Source organism: Neovison vison, chromosome 2 (assembly GCF_020171115.1).
Source record: "Neovison vison isolate M4711 chromosome 2, ASM_NN_V1, whole genome shotgun sequence".
Lineage (NCBI taxonomy): Eukaryota > Metazoa > Chordata > Mammalia > Carnivora > Mustelidae > Neogale > Neogale vison.
Genome location: NC_058092.1, coordinates 185,220,448 through 185,236,412, shown reverse-complemented (window position 1 = coordinate 185,236,412; position 15,965 = coordinate 185,220,448).

Below are 15,965 nucleotides of genomic sequence, written 5' to 3'. Positions count from 1 at the left end.
TCTGTTCCTCATCTGTTAAATGCAAAGATAACTTGGACTTGCATGTGGTCACCTTTCAAATGCAATATCCTACCTGTCTGGAGTCAGGTGAGATCTATTCACTTTCTAGAAGAGAAAAACTTAAATAATTATGTTGCTGGAAGTTTTATGGTTTCTTTTCCCTTAGAACATAGGTTGGCAAACTTTTTATAAAGGTCTGGATAGCCAGCATCTTAGGTTTTATGGACTAAGGGGGCAATGACTGAAGATATTATGGTGGTACTAATGAAAACTTCACAGGACTTAAAATCAACCTCTGCAAAAACCTGTAAAAGTTTCTTAAAGAAAACGGAACTTGTCTCTGGAGATCAGGGTTTCAAAGTCAATGGTCCCCACCAGATCAATTGCACTAGTTGACTCATCAATGCCGATCTATAACAATTATGTTTTTTCACTTCCAAAAATCTCTGGTAGGTACTGCCAAACACTGCTATCTTGTTAGTAGATTTGTTATTACAAGATTGTAATCAGCTTTGCTTTATACCAATAAAAACGTCAGCTGAATTATCTTAGGAATAAGAGAAATAGGGCTCAGGGGCAGCCTTGACATGGGCAGTAAAGACAGGGATAAAATCAGAAATAAAAGGGTGCTTACACCCCACTTAAGGAACCAAGTGGATCACCTGTGTCAATACCACTTCACTCATTAGGTTGACAATAAAGACCGAAAATGAAACAGGGAGGGGGAACCACGTACCCTCATACATCACTATTAAAACTATAGGATACTTTAGCTGTTGAACAATTGTCCTGTGACCAGAAAGCATCTGTGTGTCTCTAAGGATGAGGGTGAGGTATCTGGATATCTCCTCTACCTAAAGGAGTAACAGAGCCACAACTACTCTGGGTCATAGAACAAATAATAGTATTGTTAAAATCTTGTAGACTACCAGTCTAGGTAGACTAAGACCTTCTGTTATTTGACCTAGCCTCTCAACTGGGTCCTGAAGGCTATCGGGCAAAACTTGGATACACCTACCTCCAGTCTTCCAGGCCAGTCCACTCAGTTCAAAAGCTGATCTAATTCCAGTTGGTCTTTGAGATGGGAGGGTGGAAAGGTGGGTGGTGGTATTAGGTGGTATCACCCATCTTAGAGGACAAAGCATAAAATAAGGTTAAAAGCCATTAGGGACAAGGTCCACATACACAGTGGTCTACATGGTAGATCCACCTTCCTTACTGACCATTCCACTACCCTATACTACAGAAGGTGGCAAACCTATTCTTCAGATTGCTTGACTTTCTCATAATCCTAGAGCAAAGACTAGATGCAATCAGATCCTGCCAACTAGATGCACTTGAGTCCCTCTGCTCTTGACAAGCCAAGATCTGGGACTACTCTCGTTCGAGCATCAGCACTAGCATTGTAGTGTCAAGGAATTTGGGTAGTTTTAGTTCCTCCCCTTCTAGGTTGTGGCAAAAGTATGGGCTCTCCTCATGGGCAGGTTCCAGGGTATGGTCTTGACCATTCTCAGAAGCCTAAAGTCTGTTGGTCTTCAAAGACCTTGTATGTAAACTTATTTTTGCTTAAGGAGGCTAGGATGGCTTGGTTCTTAAGTCTTGACTCCCACCTAGGACTTAAGCCCATATTAGGAATGCCTAGCCATTGAAGTACGTAAGTGTCCTCTGTGACATTAAAGGACCTTCTGGTGGCAAGATAAAGCCCTGTAGGGTCTGAGCAGATCAGGACTGGCTTCCTCGCTCATATGAGCTAGAAATAATGGGAACAAGGAAAAAATGGAAAGGGTTTAAGATTTGAATGGTAGTAAGGACAGGACTTGATAGTAAACTTAGAAGCAAAGGAACAATTAAGTGTCCAATAGTGGGCAATCAAAATTAAGCACATGGATATGCTCAGTTAATGAGTTAGAGAATATCCGTCTGGTTAGAGGATTCCTGGAGAAGGTTATTCTGTCTTTGGGCAAGCTTAGTTTGCATTGCCCGTGAGACAGAGTCTAACTTCAAATAGACAGTTGGACAGCTGAACTTGGTGCTCTTTCTGCTCACTTTGGCAGCACTTTTACTAAAACTGGAACTCCCCAAAGCAAGAGCAGTTCCCTGAAGGTAAATCTAGAATTCGCCATCTAGGGAGCATGTAACTACCCAATGCTCATGGTCCAAACTGGGTATCCAGAGGAGTCTCAGGACCTAATGGCTGGGTGGGTACATGGGCAAAGGGGGACTGGGAGGTAGGTGATCACTGAAGAGCAAAAACGGTCTGTGGGAACAAGGTGATCCCAGGCAAAGCAAGACAAGTCAAATGTGGGTGTTTAGCAAGTGGAACCGGGATCATGTCTTGTGCTTATCAAAATGGGTAAATTAGTGCCCACAGAAGCTGTTGAAACAATGGAAAGAGAAGTTTGGACCACATAAAGCAGCAGAAATGGAATAGGGACGACTTACACAGTAGAGGGGAACAGAGGCAGGGGAAAGAATAAGGCTCCATAAAACCTCCCTCCTTAAGATGAGAGCTACCTCCTAATCTACTGGATCATCTTCCCCATTCTCCTTAAGACAGATGGAGTTCTTAAGGCATGAGAGTCTAGAGAAAAGCACAGGGTTTGACATAGATGGACAACTAGCCTTTACAGGAGAACCTCATGTAAGAAGGTCTAGATTATAGGTCTACCTGTAGGCTATGAGCAAGTCCTTCCTGCTGTCTTAATGAGTGTGCTGTTGTCTGAGAATGGAGGCCAGCATGCACACATGCTGTGTGCTCTCCCACCTGCCTTCATGGGTATTCGTTGGTCTCAAACGTGAGGTGGGTGCCAGGGATGGGAGAAGATGGTTGAGCTGTACTAGCCTTTAGTCGTGTAAGATGCAGGGGGCTGTTTGTTATTCTCTTCTCAGGGGGCTTTAGGCTTTTACGTGTTCCATTGGGTGGTCCTTGTTTTGTTCGTGGTGTTGGGGGGGGGAGCAGGATCTTCTTATTGGAGCAGACAGAGCAATAGGGTGCTTTGTTGAGCTAGCCTCACTTGGAACCAGCCCCTTTGATCTTACCTTGGCTTAAGGGTGTTAAGGATTTCTCTGAAGGTCCAGGATAGGCTCTGACATTCTAGATTTTGTTTTGGGCAGTCCCTCCTATGAAGATGTGGGAACCTATAGAATTGGTTATCTCCTCTCCTAATGTCCTACAAACAGAAAGATGAGTAGACCTATCTCTAAAAATAGCTCTTCCTTAAACTTTCCATAAATAAATAAACTTTCCATAAATAAATTCCCAGACAGGAGCTTGAGCAGGAAACCCTAACAATACAACCCAAACCAAGTAATCCCGGACCATATTCAGAGTTCACATTTTACCAGTTACACTAGTTCCTTCTACTCCTTGTGGGAACTAGGATCCAGGTAGGGTCTGTATGTTATCCTGCGTGGGGTCTCCTATCTCAGTGTATAGGTTTCTCCATCTTTCCTTGTAATTCTTTGAAGCAGGGTCTCTTGTCCTACAGAATCCTCCGCATTTGGGACTGCTAATTGCATCTCTGCAGTGTGCTTTAATACATTCCCTCTCCCCTGTGTTTCCTATGAGTCTGTGTTTGGCTCTAAGAGATTCAAGTTTACTTGGCGAGACTACCTCTTATAGAGCCATGTACTACCGTCAGGAGCTGTGTACGGTTGTATGTTGAGCTTCATGGCCATGGACTAGGATCTGGGTCTACTTAGGAGGGGTTGCAATGATGCAGCTGATCCATCTGGCCATCTGAAGAGATAGGCCACTAAAAACAGCCTAAAAGCTGATTCTTTCCCTTCACCTACCAGTTCTTGTATCTTAAAAAATGGTCTCCGTAAATAACTATCTGGTGGAACTAGACAGAAACATCCTCGTGGTGGTCAGATAAGCCTAGAGCATGTTCTCCCAGAGACGCCTGGCTTGCAGCAATAACACATGACCTTCCAGGTGCTCAGAGCATAGAGTGCTCCTCTAGGAACCTGTAAAGTGGTGTTTGTGTAGGTCAAAGCTGCCTGGGAGTAGAGTCGTTGGCCTTGGAGAAAAGAATAGGTAGGTGACTGAAACCTACCTTAAAGTATGTGGTCAAGTTAAACATTTATACATGCACCTATAAGAGCATCTTTCAGTAGGAACCTTCTGAAATGCCAATGTCAAGATGATAATGATAGGGAAAAACAACTCCGAAGCACTGGCGGGTGGGCAGGGAGGGACCTATTGGTCCTGGCTTCTAAAGTGCTTTAATTTCATACTTGTAGTGATCCAATCAGACAAGCAATTCATTTAAAAAGATCCTACTGATCCTATCAGTAAAATTCCAGTTTCTTCTAAATATCCTAGAGCTGATGACTCTTAAAACCTGTTCTGTTAGGGGCGCCTGGGTGGCTCAGTGGGTTAAGCCGCTGCCTTCGGCTCAGGTCATGATCTCAGGGTCCTGGGATGGAGTCCCGCATCGGGCTCTCTGCTCAGCAGGGAGCCTGCTTCTCTCTCTCTCTCTGCCTGCCTCTCCATCTACTTGTGATTTCTCTCTGTCAAATAAATAAATAAAATCTTAAAAAAAAAAAAAAAACACCTGTTCTGTTAAATAGGACTTAGTGTGGTATACTAAACATGGTCGGCTTTCGGAGATCTCAGACTTGATTCTTGTAAATGCATACCTTCTGGGTGTATACTTATGGTGGAGACTGCTAGTACTCCCAGGATGTGGGTTTCCTCCTGGGCCCCCGGCTTGACCAGCTTCTAGCCTTCCTTCCATCTAGCTATGGTCCTGTGCTGAGCTCTGGCCAGTAGAGCAGGACCAGAAATGTTGACTATGTGTGGGATCCTAGCCTATACTTCTTTCATGATTCTTCCCTTATCTGCTGGTTTAATGGTAAACCCTAAGGAGGGTCAGCCACAAGGTGAAGGGAGCCCCAGTCCCTAGACTGGTACAAAGGGACAAGGAGTATCTAGTCAGTGACATGAATGAGTCTCTTGTCAGCCGCAGAGGCTAAAGCCCCTTAAAAAGGCTGGTGTTAATTACTAACACAACCTACCATACTGTTCACCATGAAATGCTTATTTTCCTCTTAACTTTTCTAATTGCCACTCCTAAGCTGATCACCTCCATGTATTAAGCATTAGCCATTAAAAGTAAACTAGATCTCTTAAGGCCTTAAACTGGCTGAGGGACTTCTTAAAGGGGGAGTGTTAGCTCAATCCCTTCAGAAGGGTCTGAGTGGGTCCAGCAAGCTTCCTGCAGGAGAACAGTCCATAAGAAAGGGAAGCAGTTCTTAGCTTGCTTAGCACCATCTCAAGTGGGAAGGAAAATCAGCCCCTGATGTTCATTTTCTACCCATCGGCCATTTCAAGTCCCAGTGCACCTGGGTGCAAAGCAGTCCAGGAACTGTGGGTAACCTAAGTTAGAATACTTTTCTGCTTACTAAGGAGCTATAACTTAATGCATGAATACCATTGACAGTAAATAGAGGTGTCTGTTAGACCACTACCAGAGGAAGAACTGTCAGGACCCCTTACTACTACATCCTGACTGCCTTTAGTGGTCACACAGCTGGACTCCTAAAGAGAGGGTTTCTCCCTTTTATAATACCAGTAGATGCAAGGAACTGTATGTTCATTTTGGAGGGGACTGCCATGAACCTCGTGCATATGAATTTTGCATGTGTCTACGTGCCTCTTAAGCACACAGCTGGATGAATCTCTAAAGAAAATATTCCTGTAACTGACCTTCAGGGCAAAAAATAAATAATAAATAAATAAATCCTTGCTGGCATCCCCAGAAGCTCCCCTAAATTTTCTTCCTGAGGGAGAGTCACTACCCCAAGGTAACAGTATCTGGGTGACTCCTATGGGTACAGATTAATGTTTCTCACTGCCTTTTCTATCTTATGCCCTGGTATTTTAGGGGAATATTCCTATTTCCTTAGAACTGGCACTTAAGATCTCTCACTTGCCAAGTGTTAACTAGTATCTGAATGCAGATTCTATGCTAGAGAATACTAAGCAATTCACATGTCTAACTGCTTCTTCTCAAGCCCTCGAAGGTAGATACTGTAACTACTTCAAACGTGAGAACAAACTACTTCAAACCTGAGAACAGAGACAGAAGTGTCTCAGGCATGTTTTAAAGATTAACTGAACTAACACATCCCAGGGATATGGAATGTATGCATATGTAGCTTTTTTTTTTTTTTACAGTTAAAGAACTGAAATACAAAGGTTACTAAAGATTATTCTCTTCTCCCCCCATCAAGGGCCCAATCTTGTGGTTACCCTGGGACCATCTTTGTGCTGTTACTTCTAACCTGGAAATCTGAACCCTCGATTTTTCCCATAGAGCTGTGCTGTTCTTGCTCTGTGGAAGGAAATGCCTAACTGAAATTAACCAAGAACCTGCAATGAAACCTGGAGATGTCTTCCTGGCTACCAGAAGTGGGTATAAAACCATGGGATGTTGCTCATTGGCTTAGTCCTGTGGATGGAGAACCCCTATGTAGTCAGTAGGATACCCGAACTATCCTAGTTTAGATAAAAATAGTAATCAAGTCCTCTGGAATAAACCAAAGACTTAACTTTAGGCACTGAAAATATACTTGCTCTATTCTGGTTTGCTTCATGAAAGGGAGTCCTGTCTTGACCCTGGAGCCAATTTTGCAGAATTTAGTTTGTTCAGGAAACTAGAAAAGGCTGCTTTAGATATGAAGGGCCATGATTAGCATGTATATACGTAGTTGCCCTTCTTTTTTCTTCTAATCCAACAGTTTAGCGATGCCAACTATGTGTCAGTTGAGAAGGAACAGCTTTTGAAGTACGGTGCTTTCTGAACAGGGAAACTAAAGGAAGCTTCTTTCCTTTTGGAAATCCCTGATGATGCTCAGCTAATGATCCTACTGAAGAGCCACTGAACTGGTCTCTTCAGAGGAACAGTGAAGACCTTGGCTGTGCAACAAGCCTGCACTGGGATAAATGATACGTGCAGTTTAATAAACCTTTCTCCAGTGGTTCCTGTGTTTCAGCTCACACAGTGCTCACCACCGGGGAACTCGAAGTCAAGAGTCTGAGAATGTGCCTTCTATCCATGGCTGACAGAGTAGAAGCCCATGGTGAAGGGGTGAGCCCAGAGGCCACAGGCCCTAGAGTTCCTTGGGGTTCTTTATGGTCTTGAGCCAAGAAAGTGTCCTGGTCATCCTCTTGTATAGGGTCCTGTGTTTATTGGAAGTTTGTCATCCAGCGTATTCCAAATGTGTTTGAGAAATCCCTTGCCTTCCACAAAAGGGTGTGGCAGACTACAGGCAGGTTATAGGTATCTTTCTGTACACGATATCTTGGGTTTGTCCAATAAAAACCACACGTGACCACCAACTTTGTCCTCAGGGGACAGGGTTAGCAGACACAATACAGGAGGTCTGTATGGGACACAGTCATCCTAAAACCTCATCTGTGGCTCATGTGAAACTCCACCTTCAGCCATTTTCCCCCCATTCCACGAAGTCTGGCAGTCCTAACAGGGAGACTTTCCCCACACTACTGCTCACCACCTGACACCGAGGCTCCTGTGTGGCATTCAGGAGAGATCAAGGGCTGCTGCCCTGGGTTCCCTCACTCCCTATCATGCCTGAGGGGGAAGTGGCGTTTTTAGGCTGAAGCAGGTACTATAATTGTATCCACTTCCTTAGTGGAAATCTCTCCCTCCACTTGATTCTTGAACTTCATAGAAATGTGCTGTTTAAATTTTATCTAGATCTTGGCAAAAACCCCTGGGCTGGGGAAATCACACTTGTAGAGTGTGCTGATAGTTAGCTTCACACCACGGATGTTCAGTTTGAACTATGTCCAGCCTGGGTGGAATCTGGAGATAGAAATGGCTGGAGGCAAAAGATGGACTCGCATCTAGGTTTTTGGCACCCTTTGAACTGTACCCTCTTAGGATGCGGTGCTCTATCTTCTTGTCTGACTTGCCCCAGGCTGAGATCCTTGATGAAACTGACGTACAGGCATAACTTGGAGATACTGGGGTTTTGGTTGCAGACCAATGCAATGAAGCAAATCAAAGGAGTATTTCCTAGTGCATACAAGAGTTCTGGTCACACTAGTCTAGAGTCTGTGATACCACGATGTCAAACCATGTTTACACTTTGCCTAAAAATACTTTATTATTTAAAAGCAAACCACTGGAGCTTTCTTGCTGGTAGAGGTTCATGTTTCCATGGTGATGGCTGCTGACTGATCCGAGTGGAGGTTGCTGCAATTGCTTAAAAATATGGCAGACTCTACTGTGGTCTTATCGATGGACCCCTCCTTCCATGAATGACTTCTCTGTAGTGTGTGATGCTGTTTGGTAGCATTCTGCCCACAGAAGAACTTCTTCCAAATTGGAGTCTGTCCTCTTGAGCCCTGGGTTGCTCTAGCAACTAAGAGGATGGTATCTTCTAAGCCTCTTGTCACTTCAGTGGTCTTCACAGCATCTTCACCAGGAGTAGATTCTGTGTCCAGAAAGCATTCTTTGCTTCCTCCTCTTCCTTCCAAGTCTTGGCAAGAGGTTGCAGCCATGCAGTCCCATCTCTGGCTCCACTTCCAGTTCTCTTGCTGTTTCTACCATGTCAGCAGATACTTCCTTTGCCAAAGTCTCCTGCCCCACAAAGTCCTCCATAAGGGTCAGAATCCACTCCTCCCAGCACCTGTTAACATAGACATGGATGTGTGACTCATGCGAAGGGGTCAACATATATTAATGGCCTCTAGAATGGTGAATCCTTTCCAGGAAGTTCTTAATTTACTTTGCCCAGTTACTTTGGTCCATCAGAAGAATCCCTGTCTATGGAAGCTGTAGTCTTAGAAAGTACCTTTCTAAAAAGACTGGGCTGCGGAATGGATGTTGTGTCAGTAGGCATGAAAACACTAACTACCTCGTACATCCCCCATTGGAGCTCTTGGGTAACCAGGTGTGTTGTCGAGGAGCAATAGTATTTTGAAAGGAACTTTCTTCTGCTGAGCAGTAGGTCTCCACAGTGGGCTTAAAATATTCAGCAAATCCTGTTATAAACAGATGTGCTGTCATCCAGGCTTTGTTCCATTTATAGAGCACAGGCAGAGTAGATTTAGCATAATTCTTAAGGGCCCTAGGATTTTCAGAACAACAAAGGAACATTGGCTTCAACTTAGCCACCAGCTGCATTAGCCCCTGACAAGAGTCAGCCTGGCCTTTGAAGCTTTGACGCCAGGCATTGACTTCTCTCTGGCTAGGGAGGTCCTAGATGGCACCTTCCAACAGATGGCTTCTCTTTCCTACATTGAAAATCCTGCTCAGTGTATCCCCCTTCATGAATTATCTTAGCTAGATCTTCTGGATAACCTGCTGCTTTACTTTGTGCTTCTAAGTTACAGAGATGGATTCAAGAACCAGCCTCTGGTAGCTTCAGAAGAAAACTTCTGCAGCTTCTTCCCCTCTCTCAGCTCCTCATGGAATTGAAGAGCATTAGGCCTTCTTCAGGATTGGGTTTTATTTGAAGGGAATGTTGTACCTGGTTTCATCTTCTATCCAGATCATGCAGACTTTATATCAGCAACAAGGGTATTCTTGCTTTAGCAGTCTTGTGTTTACTGGAGTAGGACTTCTAACTTCAAGAACTTTTCCTTTGCCTTCACAACTTGGCTGACTGTTGGGCCAAAAGCGAGGCCTCTTATATTCATCTTGCCTTTTGACATGCTGTCCTCCCTAACCTTCATCTGTAGCTCTTGATCTAATGGGAGACCTGTGGCTCTTCCTTTCCTAGGAGCACTTAGGCCAATTAATGACCGTCCAGTGGCCTCTAACTTCAGTTTTGTCTTGGAATAAGGAGGCTTGAGGAGAGGGAGTGAGGAAACAGCCAGCAGGCAGAGCAGTCAGAACACCTACAATTATTGACAAGGGTCATGGTCTTAAATGGACGTGGTTCATAGCACACCAAGACAATTTCAGTAACCTCAAAGATCCCTGATCACAGATCACTGTACTAAACATAGCAATAAATTTTGAAATATCATAAAAATTACCAAAATATGACAGGAAATAAAGGTTCCTGGGAAAATGGCACCAACAGACTTGCTTGATGCAGGGTCACCACAATCTTCCAACTTGTGTGTCAAAAAGAAAATGCTGTATCTACAAAATACAACCAAATGTATGCCTGCACTTGGTCAGCTCTGTATTCATTGACCTTCAGGTTCTGTGACCGATTGGAGTCTGGTGGAAAAGCTTTCCTGATGCTTCTGGAGCTTTGCTCCTTTATCTGAGTCCCTGATGCTCAGGAAAGCCGCTCAGTTGCAACAAAAAACCCTAGCTTGAGTCTTGCCCCTCTGAGCATACGAAAGCCTCTGTGCTTCTCTTTTCATTCTCAAGGCTTTAGCTATGGTACGAAGGGCTATAATCATCAGCCCCTGTTGCTAGAGAGGACTCCACTGCTCTACAGACTGTTGACTGCCCAACTTCTTGGACTCTTGAATTTCCTATCTGGGGACTCTATAGGAAATAGTGGGAACTGACTGGAAGTTGGGTGGGGGTTGTGGAGATGTTCTGGCAGCCTAAGGAAGAACAGGTATGAGGCAGGATCTTAGTCAGAGGGCAGGGGTGAGCTGTCTGGGTCCTGTGTGTGTGCTGCAAACAGACTGGTCTCTAATGGCTGGGCAGGTGGCTTCCTTGCCCCAGATATCCTGCCGCCTTCAGAACTTTTGTTTCTATGGCTTGGTACAGCCTGTCTTGGGGGGCCCTCAATGCTTGCCCCTAGCTTCTTCATGGCTGGGAGTCCTTGTCTGGTGGGTAACTCTGTTCCTTCATTCCTAGTCTCCTTTTCTAGTTGGACTGTCTGACCTCCTCAGCTCCAAAGTAGCTGGAGTGACAGCCACATCCCATAGAACTAGGTTGGTCTGTGGGCTGGTGACAGGCCAGAGCCCATGGATCAGTTCTTCAGTGAAGGGTCCTGCTGGGTTGGGATAGATCAAACTCCTTTGTTTCCTTTGTCTTTGGAGAAGATCCATTCTTGGCCACCTATCTCTACTAGCATTATTCCGCAGACCCTGAGGATCCACGGTCTGGTAGTAAAATATTCTTGGTACCTATTTTTCTATGTGGGCTGGTGTTCCTGCTGGTGGATTTGGACCTAGAGAATCTAAGCCACTTTCTTGGCTCTGAGGCAACTGGGGTCCTTCCCTCCTGGCACTTCTCTCTGGACCTTGGTGTAACCTAATTCTCAGTTGCATCTGGTTAAGAAGACCATGTCCTTCAGGCTTTCCTCTGAAGAGAACTTGGTAGGAACCCCTTCCTATGTGCTGGCCTCTAGGACTACTTGGGTAGTCATGGTTCTCCCTGATTTCTGTCTTGTTCCCTTCTTCCGGGGTCCATGTGGCAAGGGCCCTCGTGCACATCAGTAAAGTGTTTGGATACCCTGGCTGGGCCCACCTTCTGACCCCAGGAGAGACCTGTGGTTTTGCCATTTTCTGTGTGTGACAGTATTTGCTCTACAGGGAATGACGTGGCCTACAGTTTTTCCCCTTGCCTCCGGGCCACTTGTGTCCTTCCCTGTTCTTAGCCATTCAGTATCTTCATCCTCCCTCTGGTAGGGGTATCCCTGTGCAGGTGTGGGCCTCAGGAACCCAGGCCACCTGTCCACCTTTATCTGGGAGTGCTCACCCCATGAGAAGGACGGCTTCTAGCCTGTGTTCCAGTGCCTCTCATCCTAGGATTGTTCCCACTGTATCTCTCAGGTCATCTTCATTCAATAGGTCTTCTCATTCTTTGGGTCTGACTCTAGGGCTCTCAACTTGGTTTGGGTTCAGTCTGTCTTGGGCCCAACCTCTGCCTTGCTCCAGGGTCCCATTGGTTACCTTCAGTCTCCACTTGTTTCCCTCCACCCACCTGCTGCCTTCCTTTGTCAGCAGGGTGCCCTCAAGTGGCCCTTCCTCTAACCACTAGGTCTCTATTTTTAGGATCTAGTTTTAGGATCTTATTCCCCCATATCTTTTCTGTCCTAGGGTTGTATCCTTCTCTGCAGCTGGTTGTCTGTCTTCCCTTGTCATAGTCATGATTTTATTCTGAAATAAAACGATCTCAATGTCCCTGATCTCTAGCCTCATTATGCCATTATTTCTAGACTTTATTCTTGGCTGTGAAGTCTGAACCTGGCCTTAAGAATGAAACAACAAGGAGCCACCCCCTCTCACCCCTAAGGTCATATAGTCCTAGGCCCATGGGAATGGCACCAGTTAACTTCCAGTCACCAGGCATGGCTTTTGTTGCTGAGTGTTGAACAAGTGCTAATGAGGGTATGTGGCATGATATGGGTGGACTTCAGTTCTTTGCTACTGGAATGACTTTTTTGTTTTGAGTTGGCATCTGGGAATTATGGGGAGGTTGGTGGGAGAAGACCAGATCCTTCCCTCCAGATACCTACATTGAATCTTGAATTGAGGGGACACAAGGACCCATCAACTCAAAGAATACCCTATTTTTGCAAGGCAAGATAGAAACCACATTTGGATGTGACCAAGGGCTGTGCTGGTATCGTGGGGCGTGATGTCTGAGGATTTCCACAGGTCCAACATACCTATTCCTGAGGTACACTTCTCTCTTTTGGGTGATCTTCAGCGCTGGCATTCTCAGGAGCAGGAAGGAAGTTCCCAGTTTGGGGCTATACTAGAAATATCTTGTAGAGGCATCCTTTTTCCATTCAGAGGAGCTTGAATTTGAGGTTGCTTTCCTGGGCCTGGATGGAGTTGAAGGCCCTACATCCTCAGGTATGGGAGGATCCCATAAGGATTCTATACTGCTTTGGGTGCCAACTTGTGTAGAGAAGGAAACTACTTTTCTGTTAGAGAACCCTAGGTCTTCCCCACAATCTTCCTGTGGCATTTTGAGACTGAAGACTTAATGTCTTACATAAGTTTGTATATTATCCTAAGAATCAAGGTCTTTCCTACATATAAATGTCACCCTTCACATGAAAGCACTAAATGATGCTGGTTCTGTTTTTAACTTCAAAAGTTTTAGAAAGGCCTATAAAAGAAAGACAGGTGTAAATACTTTGAGTGTTCTATAGTTTTGAATACAGATACTTTGCCTCTTTGGTTAGATTTAAGCCTAGGTATCTTATGGTTTTTTGTGCAATTATAAATGGGATTGACTCCTTTCTCCTCTGTCTCGTTGTTGATGTATACAAATGCAATGGAATTCTGCGTTTTTTGTTGTTGTTGTTTGTTTTTTAAGTATCCCACTGCTTTACTGAACTCATGTATGAGTTCTAGCACTTTTGTGGTAGTCTTCTGGGTTTTCCACATAAAGTATCACATCCGCAAAGAGTGAACTTGACTACTTCTTTATGGTTCAGATACCTTTTATTTCTTTTTGTTGTCTGATTGCTGAGGCTAGGACTTCTAGTACTATTTTGAACAGCAGTGATGATAATGGACATCCCTGCCATGTTCCCGATCTTAGGGGAAAAGTTATTTTTCCCCAATGAGAATATTTGCTGTGGGCTTTTCATAGGTGGCTTTTATGATATTGAGGTATGTACCCTCTATCCCTACACTGAAGAATGTTTTTTAAGTTAACATATAATGTATTATTTGCTTCAGGGGTACAGGTCTGTGAATCATCAGTCTTACACAATTCACAGCACTCACCCTAGCACATACCCTCCCCAATGTCCATCACCCAGCCACCCTATCCCTCCCCCACCCTGCCCAGCAACCCTCAGTTAGTTTCCTGAGATTAAAAGTCTCTTATGATTTGTCTTCCTCCCTGGTCCCATCTTGTTTCATTTTTTCCCCTCCTTACCCCTCACGAACTCCCGCCTGCCTCTCAAAGTCCTCATACCAGAGATCATAGGAAAATTGTCTTTCTCTGACATATTTCGCTTAACATAATATCCTCTAGTTCCATCCATGTCATTGCAAATGGCAAGATTTCATCTCTTTTGATGGCTGCATAGTATTCCATTGTGTATATATACCACATCTTTATCGATTCATCTGTGATGGACATCCAGGTTCTTTGCATAGTTTGGCTATTGTGGACATTGCTGCTGTAAACATTTGGATACATGTGCTCCTTTCAGATCACTACATTTGTATCTTTAGGGTAAATACCCAGTAGTGTGATTGCTGGGTCATAGAGTAGCTCTATTTTCAACTTTTTGAGGAACCTCCATGCTGTTTTCCAGAGTGACTGCACCAGCTTGCATTCCCACTAACAGTGTAGGAGGGTTCCCCTTTCTCTGCATCCTTGCCAACATCTGTCATTTCCTGACTTATTAATTTTAGCTATTCTGACTAGTGTGAGGTGGCATCTCACTGTGGTTTTGATTTGTATTTTCCTGATGCTGAGTGATGTGGAGCACTTTTTCACATGTCTGTGGGCCATTTGGGTGTCTTCTTTGCAGAAATGTCTGTTCATGTTTTCTGACTGTTTCTTGATTGGATTATTTATTCTTTTGGGTGTTGAGTTTGATAAGTTCTTTATAGATTTTGGATATTAGCCCCTTATCTGATAAGTCATTTGCAAATATCTTCTCCCATTTGGTCGGTTGTCTTTTGGTTTTGTTGACTGTTTCCTTTGCTGTGTAAAAGCTCTTGATCTTGATGAAGTCCCAATAGTTCATTTTTGCCCTTGCTTCCCTTTTCTTTGGAGGTGTTTCTAGGAAGAAGTTGCTGTGGCTGAGGTCAAAGAGGTTACTGCCTGTGTTCTCAAGGATTTTGGTGGATTCCTGTCTCAGTTAGGTCTTTCATCCATTTTGAGTCTATTTTTGTGTGTGGTGTAAGGAAATGGTCCAGTTTCACTCTTCTACCTATGGTTGTCCAATTTTGCCAACACCATAAGTTGAAGAGATTGTCGATTTTCCATTGGACATTCTTCCCTGCTTTGTTGAAGATTAGTTGACCATAGAGTTGAAGATCCATTTCAGGGTGCTCTCTTCTGTTTCATTGATCTATGTGTCTTACTGTGGCAGTACCAAACTGTCTTGATGATTACTGCTTTGTAATAGAGCTTGAAGTCTGGAATTGTGATGCTACCAACTTTGGTTTTCTTTTTCAACATTCCTCTGGCTATTCGGAGATTATTCCATTTCTTTGAGAAAAGTTGATGGTATTTTGATAGGGATTGCATTAAATGTGTAGATTGCTCTAGGTAACATAAATGTTTTCACCACATTGTTCTTCGAGGGGCACCTGGGTGGCTCAGTGGGTTAAAGCCTCTGCCTTTGGCTCAGGTCATGATCCTAGTGTCCTGGGATCTAGCCCTGCATCAGTCTCTCTGCTTGGTGGGGAGCCTGCTTCCCCCTCTCTCTGCCTGCCTCTCTGCCTACTTGTGCTCTGTCTGTCAAGTTAAAAAAAATATATTCTTCCAATCCATGGGCATGGAACGTTTTTCCATTTCTTTGGGTTTTCCTCAGTTTCTTTCATGAGTGCTTAGTTTTCTGAGTAAGATTCTTTGTTTCTTCGGTTAGGTTATTTCTAGGTATCATATGGTTTGGGGTGCAATTGTAAATGGAATCAACTCCTTAATTTCTCTTTCTTTGGTTTTGCTGTTGGTTTATAGAAATGCAACTGATTTCTGTGGTTTGATTTTATATCCTGACACTTTACTGAATTCCTGTATGAGTTCTAGCAGTTTTGGAGTGGAGTTTGAGTTTTCCACGTGAAGTATCATATCTGCAAAGAATGAGAGTTTGACTTCTTCGCTGATTTGGATGGGTTCTATTTCTTTTTGTTGTCTGATTGCTGAGGCTAGAACTTTTAGTACTATATTTAAATAGCAGTGGTGACAGTGGGCATCCCTGCTGTGTTCCTGACCTTAGGGGAAAAGCTGTTTTCTTTTACCCATTGAGAATGATACTCACTGTGGGTTTTTCATAGATGGCTTTTATGATGTTGAGGTATGCACCCTCTATGCCTACACTGTGAAGAGTTTTAATAAAGAAAGGATGTTGTATTTTGTCAAATGCTTTTT